At 43.5% G+C, this 14,693-nt stretch overlaps 1 protein-coding gene across 5 annotated transcripts in view; it reads right to left on the bottom strand.

Moving 5' to 3' along the window:
• Positions 1–1,257, bottom strand: part of LOC135935259 (synaptogenesis protein syg-2-like) — a 73,009-nt gene extending 71,752 nt beyond the window's left edge. For 4 of the 5 annotated variants that reach the window (XM_065477458.1, XM_065477492.1, XM_065477501.1 and 1 more), the window contains exon 1: positions 1,114–1,257. The gene's annotated coding sequence lies outside the window, so the exon portion shown is untranslated. Of the gene's footprint in view, positions 1–708 lie in introns of all 5 variants that reach the window. The other variant, XM_065477467.1, reaches the window with a different exon arrangement.
• Positions 1,258–14,693: the final 13,436 nt, after the last annotated feature.

The following is a 14,693-nucleotide window of genomic DNA, read 5'->3' as shown; positions in this document are numbered from 1 at the left end:
GGCTCCAAATTCCAGTTCGAGTGTTAAATTATGTATATTCGCCCCGGCGGCTGCTGGCCTCGCCTCTCAGTCGTCGAGCCCTTCGCCTTGCACAATTGCATTCGTGCCTGCAATTCCTCAAAGGCCGCGATGCGGGCAAAAAGCAGCAGCCAACGTCAGGTCGCAATTTATGGGCCGACGCGAGCAAACAGCTACAGTTGTTGTTGTTGGCCGGCAGGAGAGCGAGAGAGCGAGAGCGAGAGCGAGAGAGAGAGAGAGAGAGAGAGAGAGAGAGAGAGAGAGAGAGAGAGAGAGAGGTGCTAGTTTGTTAATGTCACGACCTGCTCGTTATGAGACGAAAAACAATAAGCAGTGCGCCGCGAAACGCAGAGGTCTGAGGAGCAGCAGTGCTCGGGGCAGTCGGGAATCATTGTATCACAAGCAGGCGGCCGACAGTACACCCCATTGGCGTATCTGCAATTTATAGTGGCCATTTATAGGATAATAAATAGCACAAGCAGGGGCATTAAGGTGGCTTTTTGCCGCTGTTAGTTGCGAGTGCGCACACATCCGCACGCGCGCGTGGAACAACAAGAAAAGGGTCAGCCGAACAGTAAAACACGTCTCACTACCGGCAAATCGGTATCAAAAAAGCGCAGGCAACGCGACGAGGGCAACAAATTAAAATAATAAGCGTATGTGTACATGCTGGGTGCACGGTTGACTTACCGCGGCATTTGTCAATCATTCGGCGCGCTGAGGGTAATCAATCGGCGACGCGCACTCACGGTTTGGGCACAGGCAGGCAGGCAGTTTATTTTGGTCGATCGACAGACAGCCGACAATCACCCGGCCGGCAGAATTCGCTCGATTCGCGATGATAATATTGCTCTGGTGTGGCAGCCAGCTATCGATCATCATTCATTACACCGTGCAATCCACTGCAGCACTCGCTACTGCTGCTGCCGCTGCCGTTGCTTCTGCGGCCGCCTTTGAGCCAGCAGCGTGTGTGTTTATTCGGGCTAGCTCTCGAGCGAGCAGGCCACCGACCGACAACGACGACGTTGCAGCAGTCGTTTCGATACGGCACACGGAGATAGCAAGGGAAAAAACGGCTTTGGAGACTCGACTCACCCCCGGCCGGTCTGCAGGCACGCTGTGCAGGTGGAGCTGGCACCCAACAATGGCAAATGCACAATTAAAAGTAATTTTTATCGCGTACACACTGCCGCACTCACTTCCACTCGGCAAAGCATTCACCAATGTGATATGGTGGTGCGCCTCGGCAGCGCCGCGCAGTCTGAAAAGCAGCACCCCCTCCCTCGCTCGACCCTCGAAATCCACCACCTCCCTCCCCTGACTTTCCGTATGCGCGATATTGATACAGTAAAGCATCATAACCAGCGTGCAGCAGCAGCAGCAGCAGCACCGCCGCCGCCGCCGCCACCACCACCGGCAGCAGGCAAGCAAGCAACCCCCGTCCAGAGGAGTACATTATATACAGCGAGAAATGTTTCGAAATCCCCCAGTGGCCCATGAAATATAAAAGGGGCCAACTCGTGTAATAGAGCTGAAATTTTAACTGGATGAGAGAGACGGAGAGAGCTGCCCGCCGTGAAAAATAAGATGTCAGCACGCCTTTTTTAATCTTTTTATCACGCGCCAGAGCAATTTGCACACGTCTTTCCAACTTCGGCTGGCTGGCTGGCTGGCTGCTGCTTCTGGAACAATAACATGAATAACTCTCGTCCTATTACACTCGCCACATGCTTCTGCAGCCCGGCTCTGGAGCAAGCGAGAGAACGCGCCGACGGAGCACTGGCGTTTGCTGCTGCCATTAATGCAAAGGAATTCCTAGAGAGCCATTACTACCCTGGCTGTGTACAGCAAAATAATGATGTAGCCTTGCAAAACATTCCATGCATTTTATTGTTTTTCCCTTCTTTTTTGCAAATACCACGAATACTCGGTCCCTTACTTACTTTCACGGACCACCGGCTCAGCTTCCGCGCATCCTGCAACTTGCAGGAAAAATTCGCTGACCTCGTGAATTACGAAAGCTTGCCATCTTGGTCGCTTTTGTGCTCTCTTAAGCAACTGAAGACCACTGCTCATGAAAAACAACCACGCTCGCCGTAACTCAAGTTGCTGGCTTAATTGCGTAGTCTTTTGAAAAAAAGCTCGGAAAAATAATTTGCTACCTATAAAGCGCTTAACCTTTTCACGCATGTGTAATCACATATCCTAGAATTCTTGTTAAAATGTTTCGATGTAGAACATTTTTTCATCATCTTACTTAGATGAAACCACTGCTCCTCGTGCGCTTTAGCATTTCTTATTTTTTAATGTGAAGCAAATATTTATGCCAAGGCATTTTGTTAAACTGTGACTCATTTCGAAGTCATAAAAGGGTTCAACGGACATTAATTCGGTCAAAATTTGAGATTTTTAAAGACAAAAATTTAATTAGACTCACTAAGAAGATATTCTAACGCAATTAAATGTAAAATATGCACTAATTTTCGGAACATTTCCAGTAGCAGGAACTGAAAAATATGAAACTTTCTTTCAATGCCAGAACTCTCCAAAGCAAAAGTATTTAGCTATATTAAATCAAAAATTCAAAAGCCAGCTTTTCTTCCCTTATGTGAAAAGAGTATTTAACAGACATGTCATGCGGTATAGCTGATTGTGTGTTCTTTCTCTTTCCTTTCATTTATGTTGGATAACATTTGTGCTTTGGCTCAAGGTTCGTGTTTTCCTTTATATCACGTGAATTAGAGCTCTAAAAATCGAATGATGCATGCTCCTTGCAGGAGAGTGCGTCACAGTCTAACTGATACCCGAAACAGACTGTTCTAGCCAAGGTGCACGAATGTACATAACAAATAATATTTTTCTGTTCGTTTCCGTGCTTGCTGCAATTTTTTGTTAGTGTAGATAGAATCCGAAAATTTCTTATGGTTGTCCTTTCCTATATTAATGCATTGAGAGAAATTCAAATTTATTCTGAGATAATTTGAAAGTGATACTTTTCTTAACTATCACTTGAGACTTAATTATTGCTAGATAATAGGAAATGTTGGATTGTTGAAGACAATATTTTCTAAAGACAATTAATATTTCGAAGGAATTGTACTTCGGATTTCTCGTGGAGAGGATCCGATTATAGGCATATTTCATTCCACTAATGACGTAATGGCTTGTGTTGAATCAGTCGAACGACTGTTTTCACCATCCTGAAAACAAAGGAGGAAGAGAGACTGATGAAAAGTGCCGGTGCATTATGTAGGGAGGTATTTTCCCTCCATTAGAAGAAACTGTCGACGCCAATTGCGCAAGCTGCTCCATTTGCACAACTCATTCTGCGAATTTCAAAGATCGAGCTGCAAACAATACGCCGCGGACGGCCTCCTTCTGGCTTCAAAGCCGAGTAATGACGAAACTTTTCCCAAACTGCGAGAGAGAGAGAGAGAGAGAGAGAGAGAGAGAGAGATCAATTGATTCGCTGTATTCGCTGTGCGGCTTGTTTGCCTAAGTGGCGTTAATTCGATTGCGCAAACTAATCTCCAAGTTTTACAGCAAGAAAGAGGAGAAAGGGTCAAACGCGCACGGCGCGTTGAAAGGGGCCACGGGATATATCAAAGCTCGAGGGCACCAAGGGTCATTGTTAGGCCTGGCGGCTTGCAGCGCGCACAGACTAATACGTCCAACAATGTTAAGGACCAGATGACGTCATGTGGTCCAAATTAACACGCACCGCCCTTCTACTAAATTAGATCACATGCCTGGAAATTCAAGTGACCCCCATGACACTGACGGCGTCTGCGGCAAATGGCAGCGAAGTAGGTGAATCAAAATAAGGACGCTGGAATCTAGCCAAAAGATTTAGCACGCGGCGTGCTGGTAAAACTTGCTGAAAATGTCTGGTCATATGCTTCATTAGTTACATTGATTAAAAATGTTCAGACTACTGCGCACGACACCCCGCATGCATTTTGAATACTAATGCAGAACAAAAAGATTGGAAATGGCTCCGCACCCCAGGCTTGCTAGCAGATTTGTTTTGCAACAAAAAGGGAAATAGAGCAACTTCTGTATGCAATTGAGTTTGCCCATTGGCCGTATGCACACATTGCACACAGACTGTCACATTCGTTTGTTGAAACTTTCAAAGTTAGCGTCATCTTGATGTAAAAAGTAGTTGTAAAGAAGATTTTTTACTCGTGTAACTTTTTGGAACGTGTGCTGCACTTGTTGCTTGCATTATAATTCGAATTTTTAATCGGGTGGTTAATTCAAAGGCCTCGACATCGATCGAGAAGAAAAATTGGCGAAAATCGCGCCCCTCCTTTGTATACAATCAATTTTTCACCACTCCATTTTCGTCTCGCATGCATGCACGCTTTCTTTCCAAAGGGGTTATCTCTCTCCGTTCTATTGTTGAGCAGGGAGGAGGCTACCGTTGCGATGTGTTAAAAATGCATGAGGTGAAATTAAATAGAAGCTCGGGGCCATTTCTCGAGAGCGACCTTTCGCTTTTCATTTAAAAAGATGAGGTTCGATCATTTCATCACGTACACGTGAGCTTCGCGATATGCAAAATGAAATTGACGCCTCGACGATGCACCCGCTTGGGCATGCTCCCCGCTCAATTTCTCGCTCGGCGCAGGGGGAGGTGGGTACATATCTTTGGTCCTCGACGCCCCAGCAGCTAGCTAGCTCTCCGTCTAAGTAAGAATTATCCATGCAGGTCCACATAGCAGGCGTGCGCGTCTCGGGGGACCGCCGACTCTGCTCTGGTGGTGGCGAGGTAGCCAAAAATTTACAAGCATAAAATGAGACCCGGCACTCACTTGGCAGGGGCAGCAAGGAAATGCCTTTTGCGCGTTCTCTTTATCATAATTATATGCAGTAAAAGTTTCCGGCAAGGAAGACCGCCTGCCCCTGCCTCTGCCCGCGTCGAGTGAGTGGCTGCTGGCTGGCTGGCGGGCTGCATTATTGCTGCGCGCGTTCGCACCTAATCCGCAGCTTTTCAGCCTGCTCGACGAATCGGCAAAATACCCGCGCCTCCACTTTTCTATGCCCGCGCGCGTAATTCAATAAGAAAGGCAGTGAGACTCGCATTCACGTCGACGATACAAAGTGGCCATATTTGGGCCCGAAATAAAGGCGACGCAGCCTCCGCCCAACTTTCACTGAACATTTCCTTTTATAGGGCTGCTGCAGGATTACCGATGTATACGGCCTCGGATTATTAATTGATTCGGGAGGCCGGGGGGAGGCAGGGGGTGGGTCGGGCCAGGAGGAGCCGAGGGCGCAGGTTTTCATCTTTGCTTGAGGGCCTGAATAATTAATCACAGCAAACAGGCGGGCGGGGAGGCGCACTCTCTTTTGTGTCTGACTTGAGTATAAGGAAGCGCCAAGTTAAAAAAATAAGCACGCCGCCGCCGAGGGTGCCGCCGCCGCGCCGATTTTTTCCGTCTCTTCCCCCGACGCCCGCTGGATAATAGGCGCTTTTAAACCGTCTCGGTGATTCAATCTGCGGATTGAAGCGCTGAATGAAAAATAAATAAAGCGGTGAGCGCTCGGAAACGCGAGAAAATTCCGTCAAAGGCGCCGCTTCCGCCTATGCCTGTGTTTACGGTCTTTGTTATTAATTTTTTTTTCAAAGGATAACTGCGGCTTTCCGTTGAGTATTTCCATGAAACTTGAAGTGGTCAGCGGTGGCATCACTATGGTCAATTATAAATGGATTAGTTTTTTTTTCAGCGGAAAACGGCCTCCAAAAGGACTGAAAATTATTTGATAACAATTTCGATTTGCATTCAGGCTAATCTCTCAGTTGCCTGGAATTTTATGTAATTTTATTTGGACATTGCCTCTTTCAGTATATCTGCGTGGGCACATCATCTGGATAAATTAGACAAGGTGGTGTTGAATAAATAGGCTAATCTAGATTTTTACAACTTAGTTCAAGCTGATCCCTCTTTATAATGATGCAAAATCTAAATACCCTAAATAATCTTGTCCAACTTCAACTGCAAATGAAAATTTTTAATAAAAAACATTAGATGAAAATTTATTGATCCTAAATTATGCTAAACAATCTGCTCGTATAATTTCGTTCACTTAGATGCGTCTTCAAGAGTGAAATTGCACATTATTGTAATTCCGTCCTGACTATTATGTACCACTTGCTTGATTGTCCTAGTAAAGCTTAATGTCTCTTACTAGAGGTACCGTTTGTAAAAAAAATGTAAATAGTCGAGCACCACTGGCGTCCAAGAAAATTTTCTATTCTCTCTTGTTTCTACTTTGAATTTTACCATTGATGCCATTCCCACCGATTCTAATTATTGTTGTTGCGGTATTTTCTTGAATAATTTTGAGTAGCCTTGAAAGAGACATTCTTCTAAAACTCTCTCATCTGCAATTAAAAATAAGCTGGAAGCAAAAACTTGTCGTAGTGGTTTTCTTTATTGTCTCAGGGAATCTGTAAATACCGTTTGCCAAGCCGTTTATATCAATAAACAGGAAAAGTGTAGAGGAAATCAATAAATTCTCCAACTTTACGAGAAAAAGCAGCAAATTTATGTACGACGAGCTGCTTTTTTTAATGCTCGCTCATCGTATTACAAAGAGGAGCACGAGTTATTTGAATGTATAAAAGGCCAACCACCCAACACGGCGGCGGCGCGAGAGCGGGCGAGAGCGATGACAGAGAATAATAAATACATTATTCTTCAAACAGTTGATGACACCCACCAGAAACGCGCGGCGCATTCCAGCCACTCTAACCCACTTAAAAATATATCATGCGTGAGCGGCGTGTATATGTGCGTTAGCGCAATCGATATTCAATTTCTACACGCGCCCCTCTTATACGCGAATTTACACGTGGAGATTTGCGAAAATAAATTTATTTTCATTGCCGCACACGATGCTTTTTGCAAATAAATGCGAACGCATTCACGCGGGAAACACGCGGGTCGGCGTATTTTTCAGCTGCCTGAGTGATTACTTTGCGAAGGATTGCCGCTGTAATGACCGCTAATCGATTGCGTCCGTTGCAAGTACAACCGCCTACTCCGGGAATAAAACAGGGCATGTGAGTTTATATAAACCGATTTCATTTAATCTGGTGAATCAGCTCGTCCCGGTGGTTTAATATTTTGCCCTTTCCAAAGAATTTTGTTTGTGCCGCAACCATACCATTACGCCCACTTTAAAAACTACTTTGTTTATATTTAACATTTCATCGGATTGGGTCGATAAAAGAGAACTAAATTGCTGCTAAATATATTCCCATCAAAAGGGTTTAAATGTTGAAACAGTTTAAAAGCGTTGATAGAAAGCACAATCGCATTTTGTTCGGACCAGCGTTTAGAAGCAGGCTGTCGGCAATTATGACGTCGGGTGACTTAATTTGTGATTCACACATTTCATTAAAAACCTGCTATTTCGGGCTCTCTTCATGGGATTTTTATTGTATTTTTATTGCGGTCAGATAAAATGAAAATCATGAACTGAAAAATTACTGCGAGAAACGCTAACGGGTCTTTCCGTTGAAATAAGCCACCTGTTTCCGGACTGGAAACTAAAAAAGTGATTACTGGTCGCTGAGCCCAATTGCGATTATTCATCAAAGACGTCGCTGTGGAACCGCGATTCAATCACTGGTTTCAAAGGATGGCCTTTTCCGAAATCGTTGCAATTAGCCGACAACACAGAGTCTCAATCAGAGGTCGAGAGCGAGCGATTTCCACTAGATTTGCCACCTTTAATCCCGTCTCCGGCAGGCCAAAGGGCCGCCCGGCGAGAATCGACTTTTTTCCGGCACATAATCCCCGAGCACTTCTCTCTCGTCTCTCCCAGGCTGTGATTATGTATCAGATAAAACTTCAATAAAACGGTGGCCCAGCGCGGCACTCGACGCCACTTTCTCCTTCTTTCAAATGGAGAGCACCGTTCGCGGCGCAATATGAATAATTTGCCGCACACCTTAAGGACGGACACAAAACGAGCACCGCGCGCCTTACGTGCTCCAGCTTATAACGGAGCGGCCGAGTCCATTGGGGTCGTGAAAAATTGCCCAGAAGTATTTTAAATACGAGCTTATTATCAAGATTTTCACCGGAATTAGTTTCAAAATTAAGTTTATTATGGGCTGACAGGGCAACTCTGCCCCAAATCAGCACACATCCATAAAGTAATGAGACAATTATGTAAGAAACAACATTATTTGGAAGGAAGTAATGTTCAACGGTAGCTTGAGATAATTGCTTCTTCAATTTTCTTCTTAAACGCACTTGAATTCTCGTTCATACACAAGTTTAGCGAAAGACTATTCCACTGACGATAGCACTGAACTTGGAAGCACTGTGTTCAGTTAGTAGAATTATTTTGGCTGTCGTAAGGAAATTCTTTAGTAATTGATGCGCATCTGAATTCTCGGCATCCCGAACAACTCGTCAGCGAATTTTCCATAAAAAGTCTATAATAGAGTATTTTTTCGATGCATTCTTGGACTATTTTGTAACTATCCTTGTAAGCTATGTACAAAAGTAGACTCTTAGGCACATGGTTCAGGCTTACTTCGGCTTTTCCCTTGGGCAAGGTCTTAGTGCGTGGTTTCTCAGAATTGCTGCCCTTCCTCACGCTTCTATATATACTTTGTACTTTATGAAAATGTAAATGCAAAAATGTTCTTTGACACTTTGTATGAGAGTTGGAAACGAAAAAATTCAACTCGTCTATAAACTTAAGTTAATTGATAAAATTATTTTATTTTACACGAATTCGACCACGAATGCGCTGGTTTCGGTAAAGCAGAATGAGTTGTACCATTTATTTACGGTAGTTTTTTTTTAAATATATCTATTTGAAAGAATGAATCAAACATTCAAAAACAAAGTCATCTCATGGTCATATCTTTAGATTATTGGAATCGAAAGAATATTTATATCACCGTTCAAAAATGCAATAGACTTATTGTCATACAGAAGTAGACACACAGTCATTTAATTGATGCTCTCTATAGTGGTACAATTTGTTCTGACAATGAGTATTCTCATAAATTTAAAAGTGGGAAGCCAGGATAAGAGTGTCTCTTGTATATAACATGTATGTTTAGGAAAAGTTCTAATTTTCAATTTTATTTAGCCATTGCAAGGGTGCCAAAAATTTGTGGGACATTTTAAAATGTTGATTTTAAACAATTATTCCTTCACTTAAATGTAAATTCGGTATATTCAAAATACAATTACCAAGTTAGGAAGATTTTTTTCAGTCGGCGTTGGTTGGAAAGAAGCAGAAGGAAACAACTTTTCGAATTTAAAAATTGCGAATAATTAGTTTTTGAGCAAATATTAACAAAAAGCTCAATTTTTATTATTCCAGAGACACACAAAATGCTCAATCTGATTTTCAAATATTGTGAATTATAAAGAGCCAACGAGATTATTCAAGTCTTTATATTTTGCACTTTTCATTATTTCAGTTTCGCTTCACATAATGAATTTTTACTTCATTTATAACGAATTGAAAGATTAAACATATGTGAATAAATAAACCTGCGGCGTCGACGATAACAGTTAACACACATATTTGTGACTCCTGCCGCTGTTCGAAACAGAATTCTTCCGCACGACGTGCTGGCCATTATATCGAATTTGCGGAGGCCGGGACAATTGACTGTTTCTCACCCCCCTGGTTAGACCCATACTTAATTTGACCTGTCTGTGGACGTGCACATTAAATTCCAGCAGTGAAAAGGCGGCTTGGCTCGCTATTTGCCGTGGCAGCTCGCGCGAATAAAAGAATAATGAGGCGATTTAAGGCGTGGTGAGAGTAATGAAAAGTGGAATAATGAATTTACTCGGTGGCAGCAGGCAGCGAGAGCACAGCAGTTGTAAGCCGAGCGACTAATCCCGGGATTGACTCCCGCCTCATGGCTTAATAATCTACAAGTCGGTACTATCAGCCCATTTCCCTGCTTTTATTAATACACGCCAGCCAGCCAGCGAGCTGGGCCAGCGCTGTGGCCTTCGCTCCGAGAACTAGCGTTTGTTTAATGCCGCCGGAAAACACGGCATAAACGGTGCACAAGGGCGCATAGTTCTCCCACCCGCTCGCTCGCTCTGCGGCCAAAATGCGTTTGGCAGCTGGAAATTAGAAAATTTGAATTACAAAACCGCACTCGTGGGCGAGCCCGGGTGAAACTTGCATCGTTGCCTCCACACGAACAACAGGCGGGTGCGATGATTTCGGGGGATGCAACCCGCACAGCAACCGCACACGCACCCAGCTTCGGTGGAAATTGAAACTGTGTGTTGAAACGCGTGTGGCGGCGGGGTGCGTCTTCCGGTACTGCCATTTGCATGGTTTAAAATTCATTAGAACAATTTTAAATTATTCACGAGTGCGTGAATTTACATTGTAAAAACAAATGGTGCTTTTTCGGCCCGGGCCTCGAGCAGACCGAAAATATGATGTGTTTTCGAAAGTGGCCGCGCGCGGCCAGCCTCATTAGAATATGTTGCGGCTGGCCGAAATCGATCCCTCGGACAAGCTAGACCCTTTTCTAGTTTTATGGTTTATTTTATGGCTGTCATTAATTTGATTAACGGACAAGAGATAAAAGTTCGCCCTTCGGGCCTTTAAACCGGGAAATTTATCAGCTGATCCTTATCACTATTGTCTAAATATGTAGACGCAGCGCTTGAATGAATTTCATGCCTGTATTACATTTGTAATGGTCAGCGGCCGCAAAGCCGGTTTTAACTACCTTATCTGGTGCTTTCATTAACTTCCGAAACCATTCAAGAGATCCACCCCATTTCATTTCGCGCATGTACTCGCGAGCACTAAAACTGCCCAATGAACATTTCTTTTACTACCGCGCGTGCCATTCATTTAGGTCTATAATAGCACGGCGTTGCAATCTGCCGTTCTATTCAATATTTGATTCAATTTTGATTGCATATCAAGTGGGGTTCAAAATTTTAGTCGGACGCAATTTTTGCTATAATGATCTTGTTGATATTTTTAAAATTTCCAATCAACCTGCTATTATTATCAGGTCAGTTTTAAGACAGCTTAAGGGCGTTTAATGCATAATGAGAAGTTGAAAAAGTGGATTTTTTACCTGATGGGTTGTTTATTTTACTAGAAGCAAAAATTTATCTGGAAATTAATTAAAAATAACGTGTATTTATTGTGAAATTTAATTTCTTCAAGCAGCAAAAAGGTCAATTTTTACCCTACAAAGTAACAATCAAAATATAAAGGTTAGTTGAATCATGAAAATCAGTCCCTTTCACGGGTTTGGTATCTATCTAAATATACAATTTTTTACAGTAGCTCCTCAATATATTTAGTTTGTATTGGATTTGGCGCTTGCTCAATTTTCATCTAAAGTTGGTTAAAAGACAGTAAATGTCTAGCTGTAATCTGGTCACTGTGGCGAACATATGCTATCGTCGAGTAAAGAATGCGAATCGATATTTCTTCTTTGCCGTGCGGTGTCCACAATAAACGTGTAAATTTCGCTGTTATCTGAATGCACGCAGGTGATGAAACGTTTATAGGGCGGAAATTGCCACTGTGTTACGAACATCAATGAATGCTATTTGCAAGCATATTTATGATTGATACATTGATAGACAGCAGTGATTTAATCTGTGTTGACAAATGACAGGCTAGAAATATGTCCAAAATCCGCGACACAGCTAATGCTCATATAAATGTCAATAATTCGGCAATTCAATATCAAAGCCGGCAAACACGTCTAGTCAGCAAAATGGAAGCTTTCGCCCGATTTCAGCAACGGACAAGGTATATTTGCATGATAAAAGGGTCGTGTGAGGCATTTTTCTGGGAAAGTGCCTTTTTCTACGGTCCCGCCATGCACACGTTCGCGCAGAACACAACAACAACTTCCCCTTTCAGTTTTGTCAGCTTAAACTTGCATGCGGCACTCGGTTCGTTCCCCCCGCACACATGCAGAATAATTACATATACTCTCCTCTGTTTAGTTGTGTTTTCCATAATTGAATTTCACTGTTCGCCGGGATAAAAGAGTTTATTTATGGCAAGAGTTTTGAATTTAGGTCTTTTAGCCGAGAGGTTCTATGTTTCGTAGGTGGCATTTCTCAACAAGACAGTCTGTTTGTCTCCCGGCTGCCATATTTCGCATATTTCCCTTGTAACTTAAAAACCTAAACAAGGAAAATTAAATGGTAGAATTTCTAACAAAAAATGTTCTTTCTTTGAGGAATTTATTCCTTGTTTTACTTTGGACAGCAGGAATTTTTAAAGCAATAAACAATGGAATTGAATAATCTACTGCCCAAGCATAGTTATTTTGATTCTATTACGATATTCATTTTATATCTCAAACAACTCATAATTTTAAATACACAGTTTAATTATGGAAATATTACTTGAAATGCAGAAATATTGTAATCCATTGAAATAAGTGAGATAAGTAAGAGCAATTTATTGAAAAAATTAATGAGAGGATTGCTAAATTTTAATTGACAGTTAATTATCATTGGATAAGCTTATGTCTTTGCTACAGAAGTAAAACAGGCGTCTAGCTCATTCCACGCGGGTGTGTTACTTTTATTTTCAATTTTAACAAACCGTGTAATTAGATTTGGGGGCCATAAATGTGTAAGCCTGCTGTTCTTGGCCCGGTATGCTGGGTTTCGCCATTTTATTTAAACGGGCCGGTTAATTGCTTTCCATGACGATGGCACAAGCACGTTACTCCGCTAAAAGCAAATAAAATGTGACTAGGATCCCCGACCCAGTGTTATAGCGGGACATTACTCCACTGGTCGTCTCCTTTCTTTCCACGCGCACGCACCCACACAATAATAATTAACTAACGAGAGAGAGAGAGAGAGAGAGAGAGAGAGAGAGAGAGAGAGAGAGAGAGAGAGAGAGAGAGAGGCCGGGGGTGCACATATCAGCCGCAAGTTATCTTGTTCAAGCTCCTTTTTATTTTGTCGTAACTCATTTCAAAAGATGCTGCTTGCCAGATAAGCCAGCCTATTACTCTCAACATGCAGCCTTTTTCCACACAAACGGTCGCGCTTGTAGCTGTAATTAGACGAAAAAAGCGCGGCAGGAAAGAAATCCGTCGTGGCCGTGTTTGTATTTTATTATTATAATAAGCAGGCATCCGATCAGGCCGTGCGGCTCGTGGCCGGTCGGTCGCGGCCGCCGACTATTTATTTGCCTGCCCACACTATGAATACGTAAAAATTTAAAATTCAAAAGATATGTTAGCACGCAACGGCTGAGCAGTATAACGAACGGAGCTACTTTATATTATACTACTCTACCTCCACACACATACACACACACACACACCGGCCGTTTGCTCGGCTAGCTAGCGCGCCTGCCATAATGAAACTTATGCAATTTGCCTGACATTTATATCCGACCAGTTGTATACCCGGCCGAAGCATAGAGCACTCGGCTGGCGGCCACTATATGCACGACGACGAACAAAATATGAATATTTTATGCAACGCAAGCCTCTTTTCGTCCTAAATACTTCATTGTTGTTGCCCGCCCGGCCAGCCAGCCAGCCAGCCGGCCGGCTGGCCGGCCGACGTCCCGCCTCCCGCCCGTGTGCCATGCAGAAGCAGTCGTCGCTCTGCTCGCCACTCACTGGCAGTCAAAATATGACGTGGAAATTTTTTAGTTTTTTCTCCACACGTCCGCACCATGCACGCTGCCCACCCGCCCTCCGCCCGCCCGCTCACTCGCTCGCTCGCTCGCCCGCTCGCCCGCTCGCCTCGAGCCCGAGTGAGAGAGAGCTACGTGCCGCGTATCGATTCGCCCGCGGCGGAATTAGGAAAAATATGTTGTTTTAGTGCGTTGGCGGCCACGTTAAGTCGGCCCTAAATTATGATTCATTGCGTTCGCCTCTGGCCAACCGGTTGGCCTCCAGTGCGCGACTTAGAACGTGCCTGTTTATTTGCCACCGACAGTAGGATGGTGCGAAAGTTTTAATTAAAATTTGATTCCGCCGCTGATTGGAATCCAGCTAGTCGGTCGCAGTCGAGATGCTGATTGATAGCGACACGAGATCGAGAGGGTGTGGCTGTGTTTCGTTGCCGGTGGTTGGATAAATGGATGGGAAAAGGGTAGCTCATTGAAAATACCCGGAAAACTCATCGTGTTACGCATGACACGCATTTTTTTTAACTCCGCACGTGTAATGAAAACATGTCATAATCAACTTTGTTGATAATTAATCAAATGTCCTGCCGTAATCAGAGTGATGCTTATTTTAATCACCCGTTAGAAATTGTCAAGGACTCATCATAGACTTTATAATATTCATATCTCAGTATTGTGGTCCGGATCTTACCAAGAAGAGATCAATGTAATCTCGTCGGGAAAATCAAGACATAATTAATTAAGATAATTCTTTTGCATCCAACAAATAAGCCGCTTGGTATTTCCAAAATAGAGAGAAACTTGAGCTGAAAACGGCAAGAAAATCGGGTGAGAAGAAATGCGACATTTTATTGGTGCGGAGTCAATTTTTCACGTCCCTCTGCTGCCTCGGAGTAATCAAATAAGGCAGGAAGCTGCTTTCGCCCCGTACCCATCATTGCCAACAAAAGTCAACTCTTTTTTACATTAGCCCCGAGAGGTAGAGCAGGGAAGAAGTGAAACGGGTAAACGCG

This window comes from Cloeon dipterum, chromosome 1 (genome assembly GCF_949628265.1).
Source record: "Cloeon dipterum chromosome 1, ieCloDipt1.1, whole genome shotgun sequence".
NCBI classification, from domain to species: domain Eukaryota; kingdom Metazoa; phylum Arthropoda; class Insecta; order Ephemeroptera; family Baetidae; genus Cloeon; species Cloeon dipterum.
Note: the sequence above shows the minus strand (reverse complement) of the source record. Positions and strands in the feature narration are given on the sequence as shown.